Source organism: Mauremys mutica, chromosome 2 (genome assembly GCF_020497125.1).
Source record: "Mauremys mutica isolate MM-2020 ecotype Southern chromosome 2, ASM2049712v1, whole genome shotgun sequence".
Classification (NCBI taxonomy): Eukaryota; Metazoa; Chordata; order Testudines; family Geoemydidae; genus Mauremys; species Mauremys mutica.
In genome coordinates this window covers 97,411,520-97,426,891 of record NC_059073.1, presented here as the reverse complement: position 1 = coordinate 97,426,891, position 15,372 = coordinate 97,411,520, and positions in this window count along the sequence as shown.

The window sequence follows — 15,372 nt, the reverse complement described above, 5'->3', positions numbered from 1 at the left end:
CTGCATTTGCTATGCTGTTTGGAATCCAAATCCCCATCCCCTTTCCAAGTCCTTTTCCTTAGGAGCTTCTCGTAGGTGTTCAGTTGTGGGGGGGTGAGGAACAACAGATGATGTCACTCCCTGCCTTATATAACTTTAGCATATGATGGGAACCCGTTGTTTTAAACTTGGTTCTCAGAACAGTTTGTAGAAAAATACAGACATCCCAAAATGGAGTCCGGAGTCATATGGCCTGGTCATACCCTTGCATACCTTGCTGAATCATAGCAGCCATTACTTACAGGCTGTCTGGTGCATTCTCAGGAAGTCTCACCAGGTGAGGGATAAACTTCTCCTAAGGCCTATTGTTTTTCCTAATGGTCTATTGCCTTGAATAGGCCCTTCCCAGTCAGGTATATAGACTGGAAGCATTTTGCCTAGTGGATGTTGCCCAGGTGTGACTATATGTGAAATTCAGATACATAGTCAATATTCATAACTTCAGATACAAAAATGATATATGCATACAAATAAGATAATCATATTCAGCAAACCATAATGTTTCCAATGACACCGTTCTTGTGCCATCTTGTACAAAATGCATCATAATTATGCCATAATCACATCATAATATTACCACTATGACTAATATGGGGTGCAGTGTCACACATACCTTTGGGAAAATTGTTTTTTATTGTTGAAATCTAAAGGAGTAAAATCATGAGTATTTTAAACAGAGAGAACATGTCTGTTAATCAGTGAGATCTATAAGCATCCATGATGGCATCTGCCTGTCCCACCATTTCCCACCAACAGAATAAAACATTCCCGTACTGGACACGCATATAATCCTCCTTAGTCCTTTTATCTTTGAATTCTGTTGCGTAGAACATGCATTTGAGTGATTGTAACTTTTCATTTCTATGAATAGAAATATAAAGTTTCCAGGACCCAAGGCTATTTCACTATTGTATTTATCCTGTGAACATATCTCAAACTTTTAAAAGCCTCAAAAAAGAAAACATGGCCTTTTGTTTCATACATGAATTGTTGACATAACAACCTAACAGCTGCAGCATGGACTGCTACAGGTGGCCTTGTCATAGCATAGTGCAGGTGGCAATCAGGATTACTGCCTTAAAGGCATAATTAATACTTGATGCAATTATATTGTATAAAGGATTACAGTATTAATTGTCATGACAAAAAACTGCTTACATGACCTTTATAAATGGCCATTGTATTTTCCCACTTTTCCAAACAAATGAATGCCATAAAAAGATTCCTGCTTTAATAAAAGATTAGATTTTAAGGTCACTGAATTTCTCCGACTAATTCCTTCATCTAGCCCAATATTTTGTAGAAGAAATAGAGCATATCTTTTTAGGAAGGCATCCAGTCTTAAGTTAAAAAACACTCCATAGAGTGATGGAGACTCAACCACATTTTTGATACAATACAGTAGTTACTTGCCCTTCCTGTTAAAAATTTATATCTTATATCTAGTTTGAATTTTTCTAGCTTCAACTTCCAGCTTTTGATCTTGTTATATGTTTCCTTGCTTCTTTAAAGAGCCTGCTAGTATCAGATATGTTCTCTGTGTAGGTACTTGCAGACTGATCAAGTTGCCCCCTAACTTTCTCTTCCATAGTCAATATAGATCAATCCCCTTCAGTCTCTCATTGTAAGATAGGTTTTTCAGACCTCCAGTCCATCAGTTAAAGTTAATAAATACAAATATCACTATAAGCAAAACAGAACAAACAGATGGGAAGAAATCTCTGGCAATATTTGAAAGGCAAAGACACACAAGTTGCTAGTAACACTCAGCAGGACAGAGCACAAATAGAGAAGATTCCTGAACAGTCATTAAAAGCAATTCACAGTTCTAAACATTCCAAAAAGAACCTTATAAGCTATTAGTGTTTTAAAATCAAATTGAAAAGGCAGCCTACTTAATAAAAATGGGATTTTCATAGGTTCCAGTCTGTTTTCTACTGAACAGCTTGGCTGAATCCAAAATCTGATTTTTCCATGATCTGGAATTTTAGTGCAAGGAGACAGCCTGAAATCACTTGACAAATTCCAGCCTAAATCAAGTAGGGACTGGTCAATACATTGATTCATTTAGAGCCATATTTTCAAAAGAGCTATCTTTTGTCTGTACAGAAACCCACATTGACAGGTAAACATCAGATTGTTAGGGTCTCAGTAATAGAATTTACAGGCACATATATGAGTTAATATTCAAGTTTTGTATCTCACAAAGAGAGAAACCTCAAAAATGCGACCTTCAGAGTGATGCAGATATTACTGGAGATTTCTTTGTGTCTTATAAACTATGTGGTCATGTTCCCCCTTGGTTTTCAACACATCAATATTTCAGAACTAGTCACTATTTACATTTTGGGAGGGGACAACAGTAAGTTTCTAGTTCTCTTCCTGACAAAGATAACCTGGAAAACAAAGGAATCATTAGGTGTAAAATGTACCATCAGTTTTCCCTAAAGCCTACTGGTGCTGCATGGTCTCCTCCCTCTAGCATGGGGTTGATTTTTGGGATCTGTGAAACACATGATCAAATGTCAATCCATTTCTAGGATGAAGCCAGAGCAATGTGTGACCATGGGGGCAGTGTAGCCTAAGCTTTTGATGTTGACCCTAGGCCACCAAAACTCCTGGCAGCCAGCCAAAATGAACCCACAACACTGTAGAGCAGCCACCATGGCCTCTGGCATCTTAGTATAAGGGTACGTCTACATTACCCACCGGAACGGCGGGTAGTGATCGATCTATCAGGGATTGATTTATCGTATCTAATGTAGACATGATAAATCAAGCCCTGATCGCTCTGCCGTCGACTCCTGTACTCCACCGCAGTGAGAGGCGGAAGCGGAGTCGACGGGGGAGCGGCGGCAGTCGATCCCACGCCATGAGGATGCAAAGTAAGTTGACCTAAGATACGTCAACTTCAGCTACACTCTTCTTGTAGCTGAAGTTCTGTATCTTAGGTCGATCCCCTCCCTGCCCCCCCCCCCAGTGTAAACCAGGCCTTAGGTGACTTCTGGATTCTGATCCTCACTCTGACTTGTTCTGGCCCTAGTTAAATTACTTAATCTTTGTGCCTTCATTTCCTCATGTGAGTTGTGTGGTTATTAACTAATTAATGTTTGTAACGGTTATGTAAGTGTTAAAATTGGCCAGAATACACATACAACATATTTAGAAAACTCTCTCTTCAATTTTTTTTTAATGTTGGCAAATAAATGCAATGAGTTCTTATGAAAAAGGCACTATCTTCCCACAGAACAGTACATCAGGACTATATACATGTAATTACACATTTATGGCAGCATTTTGACACCCATGCTAATGTAGAAAAGCACTTTATTCTGCATGTAATGCCATCAAAACCAGTTGCAAAGTAAGGCACTATTCAGTATGAGTAAAGTTAGAAGAATTTGGCCCTTACTGTTTGTAAAAGCACATGAGATCTTTAGATAAGACAAGCTAAGTGGTTTATCAATTCAAAGTATTACATTCTGCAAGCTACAGTTTCCCATCTCAGCCCTAGAAATGTGCAAATTACAATAGAGTAATGAGAATAGTAATGCCTGCCTCTGCTGCCTACATAGAATTTAAGACCAAGAGGGACTATCAGATCCTCTAGACCAGTGGTGGGCAACCTGTGGCCCGCGCCATTTCCTGCAGCTCCCATTGGCCGGGAACGGTGAATGGCGGGCACTGGGAGCTGCGGGCGGCTGTGCAAATGTAAACAAACTGTCTGTTGGCCTGCCAGTGGGTTATGTAATTGTAGAGCAAGCATTATTTTACATGTGGATTGTAAGTAAAGATTATGTGCAAAAGGACAGATCCTATTTACCCTTTTGGTCCGGTGTGGCAATTCCTATATTCAGTTCAGGGAACCCACATATTCTCAGCGTATCACCACTATTACAAAGGTATGCCCTTGCATTCTCCTGAAATTTCAGGTCTTTCCATTGACTTCAATGAGATTTGGATGTGGACCTAAATCCCAGGACACATGGGGGCCACGCGCCTGGTGACATTTCATTACCAAATAATGTGAAGGTCTTAACTGTTAGGCAATCAGAGGTCAGGATTAATATTTTAACTTGAGAGAGAAAAACAGACTCAGACAATAGGGAATATTCTCAGAGGGCCTTAGCTAGACAATGGGATCACAGAAAGAGAGCAATTACATCATAACACTGAGTACAAAGATAATTTTGATCTACACTGCTTTCTCCAAGACATTACAGGGGTCTTGGACATTGGTTCACCTTGGTCCGTCCTATCCTCAGCCTGCGGCACGTGATAGTCAAGTCTTGTATGGGCTATAATGCTTTGGTCTAATTTTACTTGTTATGTTTGGTGTATGGGTGCTGGGTGGTATTGGTGGCCTGAGATATACAGGAGGTCAGTAGTGAGCAACCTGCACCTCACGGGCCGCACGCAGCCCGACAGGGTAATTCGCTGGTGGGCCGCCAGACAGTTTGTTTACATTTGCACAGCCGCCCGCAGCTCCCAGTGCCTGCCGTTCCCGGCCAATGGGAGCTGCAGGAAACAGCGCGGGCCACAGGTTGCCCACCACTGGTCTAGAGGATCTGATGGTCCCTTCTGGTCTTAAATTCTATGTAGGCAGCAGAGGCAGGCATTACTATTCTCATTATCCCATTGAAATTTGCACATTTCTAGGGCTGAGATGGGAAATTGTAGCTTGCAGAATGAAATTCTTTGAATTGATAAACCACTTAGCTTGTCTTATCTAAAGATCTCAAGTGCTTTTTATAAAAAGTAAGGGTCTGGGACTATAGGTGCTGAGATTCTCTCAGGACCAAACTAGCACATATTTGAAAATGTATGAGTAGCCCCACCATGAATTCATAGTCTGTTTCAGAGATTGATACCTGATGTGCTTATCATGATTTTCTCTGGTAGAATCAGTTTCATGACATTCATAGGCTAGGGAGGCACTGATACAAGGAAGAGGAGATGTGTTTGCTGCATTTCTTTTTTTTTCTTCCACCCCATTTTTTTTGGCTATGATTAAACCCTCTGCCTGTTACTCTTCACACACCAGCATGCAAGAATCAGTCAATAACTAATAGCTAAAACAGTAATAATAGTGAAGGTAGGATATTCACCCATTTCTAAAAATACTTGGTCAAAATATTTTTAGGATTTGTTTTTCTTCTCCATTTAGTGGTGAGTCTGTACAGTGATAATTTGATACTTCTGCTAGGATAGACTTCTGTGCTCACCCTTTGCCACACTATGAACTTCACACTGTGATATATTAACCTGCTGAAAATCTCCTTCAGTATTGCACAGCAGCATCTTCAATGATGATAAACTACCTTCACTTATGACATTTGCTGTGTTTGATAAAATGTTAAATGAAGTAGATATGAGCAGTTTCTTTCCCCTCATGTGTAGTATATATGACAGTCAAGAAAGATTTTAAATCATACACTGCTTCCACACAGCTAACACTCAGGCCTTTAGTATATGGCTAGTCTGTTCTTTTGATGTAACATTTGTAATTCAGTACCCTTCTGCAAGCTTTGTTGGGTGGAGTCTTTGCGAAATGAAACAAAAAATAGAATTCTTCTTCTCCAGCTTGCTTGTGTAGTTTCAGGTAAACTCAGTTAAATTAATCTAGTAGTAATAAAATTAGTTGTTTTCTAATTGGTCTTTGATTGGTAATTAGAAAAATATTCAAAACAGCATCATCAGATGTTCTGCTCTGTTCTACATACTCCACAATAATTACACTTTTCCTTGGCCATTGTGTTGGTATTTGACCCTAAAAAAATCCATCTCAGATATCAATCTTTTATACTCTGCATATTTTTCCTTTTTAAAAAAGTCTAGCTTTCTCTAGTATTTATCAGCAACCCTGATAACTGATTCACCAAAAAAACCCAACAACAAAAAACCCACCTTTCTTGGTTAATAGTGTGATTCTTTTGTTCCTCTCACGTGATTTTTCTGTTCCTCTTATACAAACACCAAATATCTCTGACTGCTTTGCTTATCTTCTATATTAATGTAGCATACATGAAGTCATCAGTGTCAACACTTTCATCATTTTAAGTCCTTTTTTGACACTGGCAAACATTTTGTTGCAGGCCAGCTGATTCTTTATCCCCCCTCTTCACTTCCATCTGTTAGCATTTGGCCTGTTCTCAAGTAAGATCACACCACTGGCATATTCAAGATCTTTCAGATGGCTGATTTTGGTATCAGTGCTGGGCAGTACACCTGAGCACATCTCTAATGATGACCCATTATTTCTTATATTAATACACTAAAATGATGTCACGGGCAATCTTCTGTTTCAGTCAAACCTCATTTTCTCATTTTGTAAATCACATGTCTTTCCTGCTGGCAGCCATAAAGCAGCTTGTTTTTTAGCCTGTACCAAGTCATGAGGAATACTTAAAAATGCCACAGTATAACACAGTTCATTGACAGTTTCCCAGCATTCTTCTATAAATAGGTCTCAGATAGGAAGATTGTTAACAATTACTGGTTCTGAAAATGACCTTGACTTCTACTGACCCCATCCCACTAACAGCAACAGAATGACAGAACAATTTTTAAACTCATTTTAACCGAAGAAATTGTTTATTACCAGGACTAGTACTGCTGATTATTTTAATCTGACTCCTCTGAAATTTGAGTCACAACCAGTCTGTTGGATCTGCTCGTCCCCATCAGTGTAAACTGAACACTATTAATCTAAAAGTAACCTGATGCCAAGACTTTATTGTGAGGATGTTTCAGAACAGCTCTCCCTCTTTATTTTTAAGTTCTTCCTCTTCAATAGAACTTTTCACCAAGTGGCCACAATTTTATGGAGGTTCCTCAGTCAGCGTTGCTCATGAGTCCTCAAAGAGTCCGGTTAGACTCTCAATAATAATAAGCTTTCCATTGATTTGAATGAAAGCTGGACTAAGCCTCAGATGTCTATTTAGATCATTATATCTATACCTAATTTGAGGCTTGACTGTAGCTTGCATGAGTGCACCTGGTGAGAGAGTGCAACAAACCTCCCTTGTATGTCTGGCCAGCCACAACTGCCACCCCGTGATCAGGGGATAAAAGGGGCTGCTCTCTTCCTCTGGATTCATGACATCTCAAAAGTGGTGGGAATACTGCACATAGAGTGTAACCACATGAAATGTCATGTGGCTTTAGGCATGTTGCCCCTGTGCATGAGGAGCATGTTGCTTGAGGAATTCAGACCTCACTACTAGGACAATGGTTGCCAGTGCAAAATCCTAAGCTAGATAGATAGCACATCTTGAGGGTGGTACAAAGCCTCACTGCTCTTGGAGGAGCTATGTTTCAATGGAAAAGTTGAGCCCTTGGTGACCATGTTGGGCATTCAACAATTTCTTTTCAGTGATCATACTTCTGAATGTACCTCATGTTGCATAGTTCAACATCCCAGCCAGCACATCCCTCGGCCCACGCCACTTCCCGCAGCCCCCATTGGCCTTGAGCAGCAAACCGCGGCCAGTGGGAGCCGTGATCAGCCGAACCTGAGGATGCAGCAGGTAAACAAACTGGCCCGGCCTGCTAGGGGCTTTCTCTGAACAAGCGGCGGACTGGCTTTGAGAACCACTGCAGTAGTGCACTCAAGGCCGGCTCCAAGTTTTTTGCCACCCCAAGCAAAAAAATTTTCCCGTGCCCCTCGGCCCCACCCCAACTCTGCCCCTTTCCTGCCCCATTCCAACCCCTTCCCCAAATCCCTGGCCCCACCTCCTCCCCTGGGTGCGCCACATTTCCCCTCCTATCCTGGAGTGGCGGCACGCTCAGGGGAGGAGGTGGAGGTGATGCGGGGGGGGGAGGGGAGCGGTTCCTCTGCCCGCCCCCCAGGGTTACTTCCTGCGGCCCTTCCTGTGTTCCCCACCACCGCAGCTCACCTCCGCTCTGCCTGCTCCCCTGAGTGCGCCGCCGCTCCGCTTCTCCCCCCTCCCACTCAGGCTTTCCGCAAAACAGCTGATTTGCATGGCAAGCCTGGGAGGGAGGAGGGAGAAGCGGAGTGGCAGCACGCTCGGGGGAGCAGGTGGCAGAGGAGTGGAGGTGAGCTGGGGGGGAAAGGTTCCTCTGCCCACCAGGGTTATTTCCTGCAGCCCTCCCTGCACACACCCCCCACCACAGCTCACCTCTGCTCAGGGTCGGCTCCTGGCTTTTTGTGCCCCAAGCCAAAAAAAAAAAAAAAAGGAGCTGGAGTACCGCCCCTTGGAAAGTGCTGCCCCAAGCACATGCTTGGAGCGCTGGTGCCTAGAGCCGGCCCTGAGTGCACTATAGAAATCACACCCCCATAGTGCAAAATACTGTTTCACATAGATAAGCCCTTACATACAAGTAACAATTTCCAGTGTTGAGTGGGTACTTTTCTTTTGTGAAATCTGAAACTTTTTTCAGTGTACATTGGTTAAAACCAAAAATCAGAAGCCCTACAATAGTTTACTTCATTTAACGTTTTCTCCAGAATGCAGGCCAAGTAGCATTATATATTCATATATTCTTCTCAAGATTAGATGGTTATGCAATTAACTGCTTTGTTTTAAAACGCATTTCTTAAGAAATATTCAAGCATAAAACTGTATTGACTAAAATATCATGGGGAAAAAAGGAAAAATGAAGAAGGAAATAGGCTATGCATGGGACAGGTCATGACTCATGATCAATTTGATTAAAACACTTTCCCTCTGAGGTACAGTATATAAATACAGTGATTAGTAACATTTCAAAAGATCTCACCCCTTCTCTTTTCTCTCTGTTGAACACTTAAAATCAAAGGAACAGCTTTTTATTATACCAGGCAGTTAGAAACATGGACCCTAATGTCCTAACCAAGAATCCAAACTGCAAACCAAATCAGGGATTATATTTCCATTATTACCAATGGCCCACAGTAGTTTACTGGGAGCCAGGCTTGGCACGGAATAGTATCCATTGGCTTATTTTTATGAATGACCATGAATGGGTTGAGGGGTAGGCATTTTCCACTTCAGTAAGGCACTCAAGAACAAGACCACAGAGTTAACGCTGACCAGGAGCCAAACCAGTGCATCATAGAAATAGGTCTTCACTGTAGAAAATGTTACAAAGAGGGGTTAGACTAATCCAGTACTTAGTGGTATACAGGTACTTCTCTGGTGCCCCCTTAATTTCTGCAACATGTAAACTTTTATTTTAATGGTAACAAAACTTCTAGACCTTTATGGTTGTGGGGGAAAAAACCACTTTTTCTGCGTAACGAGTTAATTACATTTAAAATTAGGATATCAAATTAAAAGTGAACTCATTGTCTATGCTTAGCATTATTGTTAATGCATAATTCATGCCTGCACTATTTATACAACGCTGGTATAAAAGGTAAGATACTATGAAAATGTTAACCTTTTCAAATTAAGAATTAAAACACAAGCACATACATTACTACATTCTTTATTTCTAAATAAACAACAAATTATCTTTGTTTCATAATGCACCAAATTGTGAGAGGGCCAAATCACTGATGAGTAACACAGATTAAAAAAAATCAGAAAATAGATTATTTATAAAAGAGTAGTGTATTGTGGAGAACTACATTTTTGTATGCAGATTGTATGTAACATACTAGTTTGTTTACTGTCCTGTATTGAAATGACGTGCTCTAATATATCGATTTGTAATTACATTGCCCTCTATTGACTTGCTGGAGAACATAAGCTCTACTATTGCTAAGTAGGTATTACAAGGGGTAGAAACCTGTGATTTTTGCAGCAGAAGGTAAATTTTGTTTCCTGAATACGCACTTACTGATAATCCTGGTGTCCCTATATTGGTGCATATTCTCTGATAAACATAAAGAGTAGATTTGTTCTATAGTTTCATTGTAGTCCTCTGCCTGTCTGTATCCAACTGTTATCTCTTGTCTTATACTTAGATTGTAAACTCTTTATGGCAAGGATCACCCTATTGTTCTGTTTGTGTAGCACTTAGCACAATAAAGTCCTGGCGTATGACTCTTATGTGCTATAGCAGTGTTTCCCAAACTTGGGACGCCGCTTGTTTAGGGAAAGCCCCTGGCGGGCCGGACCGGTTTGTTTACCTGCCGCTTCTGCAGGTCTGGCCGATGGTTGCTCCAGGCGAATTGGAGCTGCTGGAAGCGGCGTGGGCCAAGGGACGTACTGGCTGCCACTTCCAGCAGCTCTCATTGGCCTGGAGCAGCGAACCGCGGCCAGTGGGAGCCTTGATCGGCCAAACCTGCAGATGCGGCAGGTAAACAAACCGGTCCAGCATGCCAGGGGCTTTCCCTAAACAAGCAGCATCCCAAGTTTGGGAAACACTGTGCTACAGTAATACAAATCATACTACTAACCTGAACTAATGGAACCTGATCTGCCTGAGGTGAAAACAAGATAAAGACAATGGATTAAAGAGGTATGGTATTCCTCATCATCTCCTTGGCGTGTTGAGTCTGAAGTATAAAGTCAATGCAGTGATCCTCATTGTTAACTATTTCACTGTTCCTTATTTCAGGGCAGGCAAGCAGCTGCTCTGGGCTTGTAGGAGGAGTTTGAGACTGTGAATGTGTGACACTTCCTGGCAGTATCCAGGGCTGTGAGGCACCTCAGTACCACCTGACCATGAGGAAACCTTGTTTGTGCCTACCGTGTGTCAGTTCCCTGACTCCACCGGCCACGGACAACATAAATATTCCCCTCTAGGCCTTGCAGGCCCAGCTTGCTCTCTACAGGTTAGCACCAAGCCCTGAGCTCTCTGAGCCTCTCCCTGGAGTGTCCAGCCTGTTCCAGAGGACACTCACAGCATTCACAGATACGTTGCTTTCAAAGAAACAGTACACCCCCGCTTTCTGTTTCACCTCAGAACACCGCTTTGCTCAACACACGGCACTTAGATATGTTCATAGTGAAAACAAATATAAGTTTATTTAACAGATTAAGTATCAGAGGGGTAGCCGTGTTAGTCTGGTTCTGTAGAAGCAGCAAAGAATCCTGTGGCACCTTATAGACTAACAGACGTTTTGCAGCATGAGCTTTCGTGGGTGAATACCCACTTCTTCAGATGCAAGACTGTGAAAGTATTCACCCACGAAAGCTCATGCTGCAAAACGTCTGTTAGTCTATAAGGTGCCACAGGATTCTTTGCTGCTTTAACAGATTAGAGATTCAAATAATACCAAGTAGAAACACTGGAAACAAATGTTTACATATCAAATAAAGTCATAACACATTTTCTAGAGCCTACACTAGGTATTTTCATGTTTTACAGAGCAATGCTCTCCCAAAGTTCTTCCAGCATTTTGCAGTCAGGCTTGGCTGTGATCTGCTGTTCATGAGACAAGTACACTGTTCAGCTTGACTCCTTGGTGAAAAAGACAACGGGTATCTCTTGGGTCCCAGATGTACTCCAACAGTACATTGTCTTTACTTGTAAACAGGATCCTTTCCTGCTGTTTGTATCGTCCTGTACATTTCCTCTCATGAAGATTTTACAATCTCACCATTTGCATTTGGCTCAGTATGCAAACAGGCATCCAGTACGAGACGTACAATGTCCAACGCACCACATGACGAGACAGAGAGATAAATGTCTGTTTCCTCCTGCTTGAAAGGAACCTGTCTGAGACATGTCACCTCTTGGTTACCTGCCATAAAAACCTAATTATCAGTATAGATCAGTGGCTCTCAACCTTTCCAGACTACTATATGCCTTTTTAGGAGTCTAATTTGTCTTGCATACCCCCAAGTTATACCTCACTTGAAAACTACTTATTTACAAAATCAGACATAAAGAAGTGTCACAGCACACTATTATAGAAAGATTGCTTACTTTCTCATTTTTACCATATAATTATAAAAAATAAATATATTGGAATATAAATAGTGTACTTACATTTCAGTGTATAGTATATACAGCAGTATAAACAAGTCTTTGCATGAAATTTTAGTTTGTACTGACTTCTCTAGTGCTTTTTATGTAGCCTGTTGTAAAACAAGAAAATTATCTAGATGAGTTGATGTATTCCCAAGGAGTACACATACCCCTGGTTGAGAACCACTGATATAGATATATCACTCCTTAAATCAGTGGTCCCCAACCTTTTTCATCTGGCGGGTGCCAGACAACGAGCCACCAAGGACCGTGGCCGGCGGATGAGCATCCACCAAAATGTCACCAAGAAGCGGCAATGTCAATAGCAATCGCCGCCAAAATGCCGCCGAGAAGCAGTGTCATCCAGAGGCGTCGCCGTCGAAATGCCGCTGAAAATCAGCAGCATTTCAGTAGCGACGCCTCTGGATGACACTGCTTCTCAGCGGCATTTCGGCGGATGCTCATCCGCCAGACAGTATGCGGGCGCGCACAGATGCCCCGGCAGGCGCCATGGCACCCAGGGGCACCATGTTGCGGACCACTGCCTTAAATATTATCCGTACATGCCTCTCACAATGGGTATGATGACCAATGGGCTACTGGCTCTCAATAGAGACCTTACATGTTACCAGTTAGAGAATTATTATGCATGTATCTGACTCAGTAGGTCCATGTAAAACTTGTACCTCCTGTGCCCTCTGCCAGCTTGACACCAAGAGGTCCCTAGGTCACAGAGTTAAATCCTAGCTTCACTGCAGACAGTGAGAGTTTTGCCATTGACTTAAGGAGTTATGTATCTATACTGGATATTATGATCTTATGGCAGGTACCCAGGAGGCTGAATGTCTCAGACAGGCTCCTTTCAAGAAGGCGGTAACAGCTGTTTATCTCTACTAACTTGACCATCTGATTTGCTCCTAAGACCCCCAGTGTCCCCAGTGTCTACCCCACATCCCTCCCTCCTCCAGACCCGCTGCCCGCCCATTCGCCCTTCATTTTGCCCTTCCCTCCACCCACAATCTGCCCCTCCACGCACTCATCTCCTTCTCCCCCGCAGCATCCCTCTCCCTCCTTCCCCACGCCCCTACCTCCCGGGGCAAGGCACAGGCGGGAGCTCTGCACGCAGCCTTCGGGCCGCCGGGGGAGCTGGAGCAGAAGCAGAAGCAAAGCCAGGGCAGCCCGGGCTGTGAGCCGGCTTAGCTCCGCCCGCCTTGGCAATGCTGCCGCCGCCGCCGCGCCGCCTCCTTCTCACTCCTCTCCGCAGCTGCCTCTCGACTCCCAGCCCCAGCCGCCGGGCTGCGCGGCGAGGCGAGGCGCAGAGGTGGCCGTGCCATCGGCTGGCGAGGCAGAAGAGGAGGCTCCGCTCTGGGGACAGCCACCGGCTCGCCCGCAGCGGCAGCTAGACCTGCTCCCCCAGCCAAAGGGGCATCCCAGCCTCCCGCGTGTGTAGCTAACTCTTCTGGGGAGTCGTGTTGTGTTTTCTCCTTCCCGGATCCTCGCCCTCGGCGATTATTTTGTAGCACGGGCTGCCCCCCGCCCCGCCCCGCTTGATCTTTCTGGGGAGCAGTTTGAACACTATTGGAGAGCGAGCGAGCGAGCAAGAGACCTGCCTGCACTTGTAATGCGAAGTATTAACAACAAACAGAAGTCAGTCCCCGCGTCGAGGAAGGGCGCGGGCCCCCTGGCCCTGCTGCGGGGCAGAGCTTTCTGACAAATAGCTGAAGTTCAGCTGATCCTGTCTGAAGTTGAGCTCTCAGAGCAAACCGAAAGGAGGAGAGGCGAGGGCGCCCGAGAGCACTACACTGCAGCTTGCTGCTTTCTTTTCAACACTTTCCTCAGCTCTTCTGCCACAAGCTCTGCTGCTCTGTCTGCATGGAGTGGGACACTGGCAAGGGAGGCTGCTAAGGTAAGCTGATGGCCTTCTATTTTAAAACACGCGTAAGTGCAAAAAATAGGAGAGATGGGGAGGATTTTGTCACAGAAGTAGCGTGAGAGGTCTGATGAGACTATCAGTGATGCGTTTAACAGATGCACAGTTTGCAGCCGAAACTTGTTAAGTTGTCCAAAGCCAACATAAGCAAAGGGAGAAATTCTGCTCTGCACGAATTGGTTCATAGCGCCCTCTGATGGCTTCAGTCAAATATACACTGTGTGGCCACACTGGTAAGGAGTATAGTGCACATGGAGTAATATCAAACTTTTGATATATGTTCCCTTAAGGAGAAGAGCCCTAGGAAAAATAGGCTTCACTCTTAGAAGCAGGGCATCCCGTATGTGTGCTTGTATGATTTCGGTTCTGTAGAAATAAAGGGTTGAGAAACTTGGGAAAATGTTAATATCTTAACTTTTTTTAAACGATTAGGAGAATACACAGACACATACTGGAACTGTTGTTTGGAAAGGAAGCCTGTTCTTTATTTCTAACGGAGTATTACAGTTGCATTAGTTCACATGAACTCTGCTAATGTAAAAAGATAAAATAATGTCTCAGGCCTTGCAGTTTCAGACAACTTGGAAAAAGTAAAAATAAAATAAAATAGAAAATCAGGTCATGAGTTAATTCTACTTTGATTCTGAAGCTAATTTAGTGAGCAGACTTTGACAAGGTTGTTCTTTTATTGCTTCTTTCTAGTCTTAATATTTACTGTAGATGAGAACCTGCAAATTCTTTCTGATGCATTTTAAATATTTGTAGAATATATTTTGAGATCTGTACTACATCAGAGAACTTTTGTGTTTCCACAGAAAGGATCGAATATGCAAAGCCAACAGAAAACTGAAATAGCACTTTTGGTTGAAAAACACTGGCTTTGTGCCCCTTTCAAGTGTTTTACTTTTACTTCGTGATGGGAAGAGTAGAATCATCGGAACCATTGGGATATAGGTTGGATTTCACTAGTTGAAGATAAAATGAAGATAATAGAAGACGACATGAGAGCATATTGTGTGTTTTATGCGTATGCATCCAAACAAACCTTCCACAAATAGACATGAACAGGAATTAGAAATATTTTTTTTTTCCAGAGAGAGGCTAATGGAGAAATGTTATTGTTTTCCTCCTCCACTTTCACACTCTCAAGCCTATGAAGAAGAATTTTTTTTTATACAAACGAGAGAACAGGAAGGCTAGGGGGAGTAAATTTAACATCTGAGTCTATTGTAGAAAGTACTGAGCATTTCTACTTCAGCAAAAAACAAAACACTGTTCTCAATAAATGTAATGATTTCATCATCAGTGCAATTTTTTCCTACTCTAGGAATGGCATTTTATCAGAATGTGATGGGAAAGGATTTTTGTGTGAATTCGGTTATTTTAAATTCAAGTTTTGAGGTCTTTTTCCAGTGCTTTTCAGCAAAAAAGATACTACGTTTTTTAGTTCCTTGACTTATTTAATCAGACTGTGTTTCACATGGAAAATGTAGAGACTTTACCTTCCCTTTAGTTTTATGCGTTATGCTTTACTATTG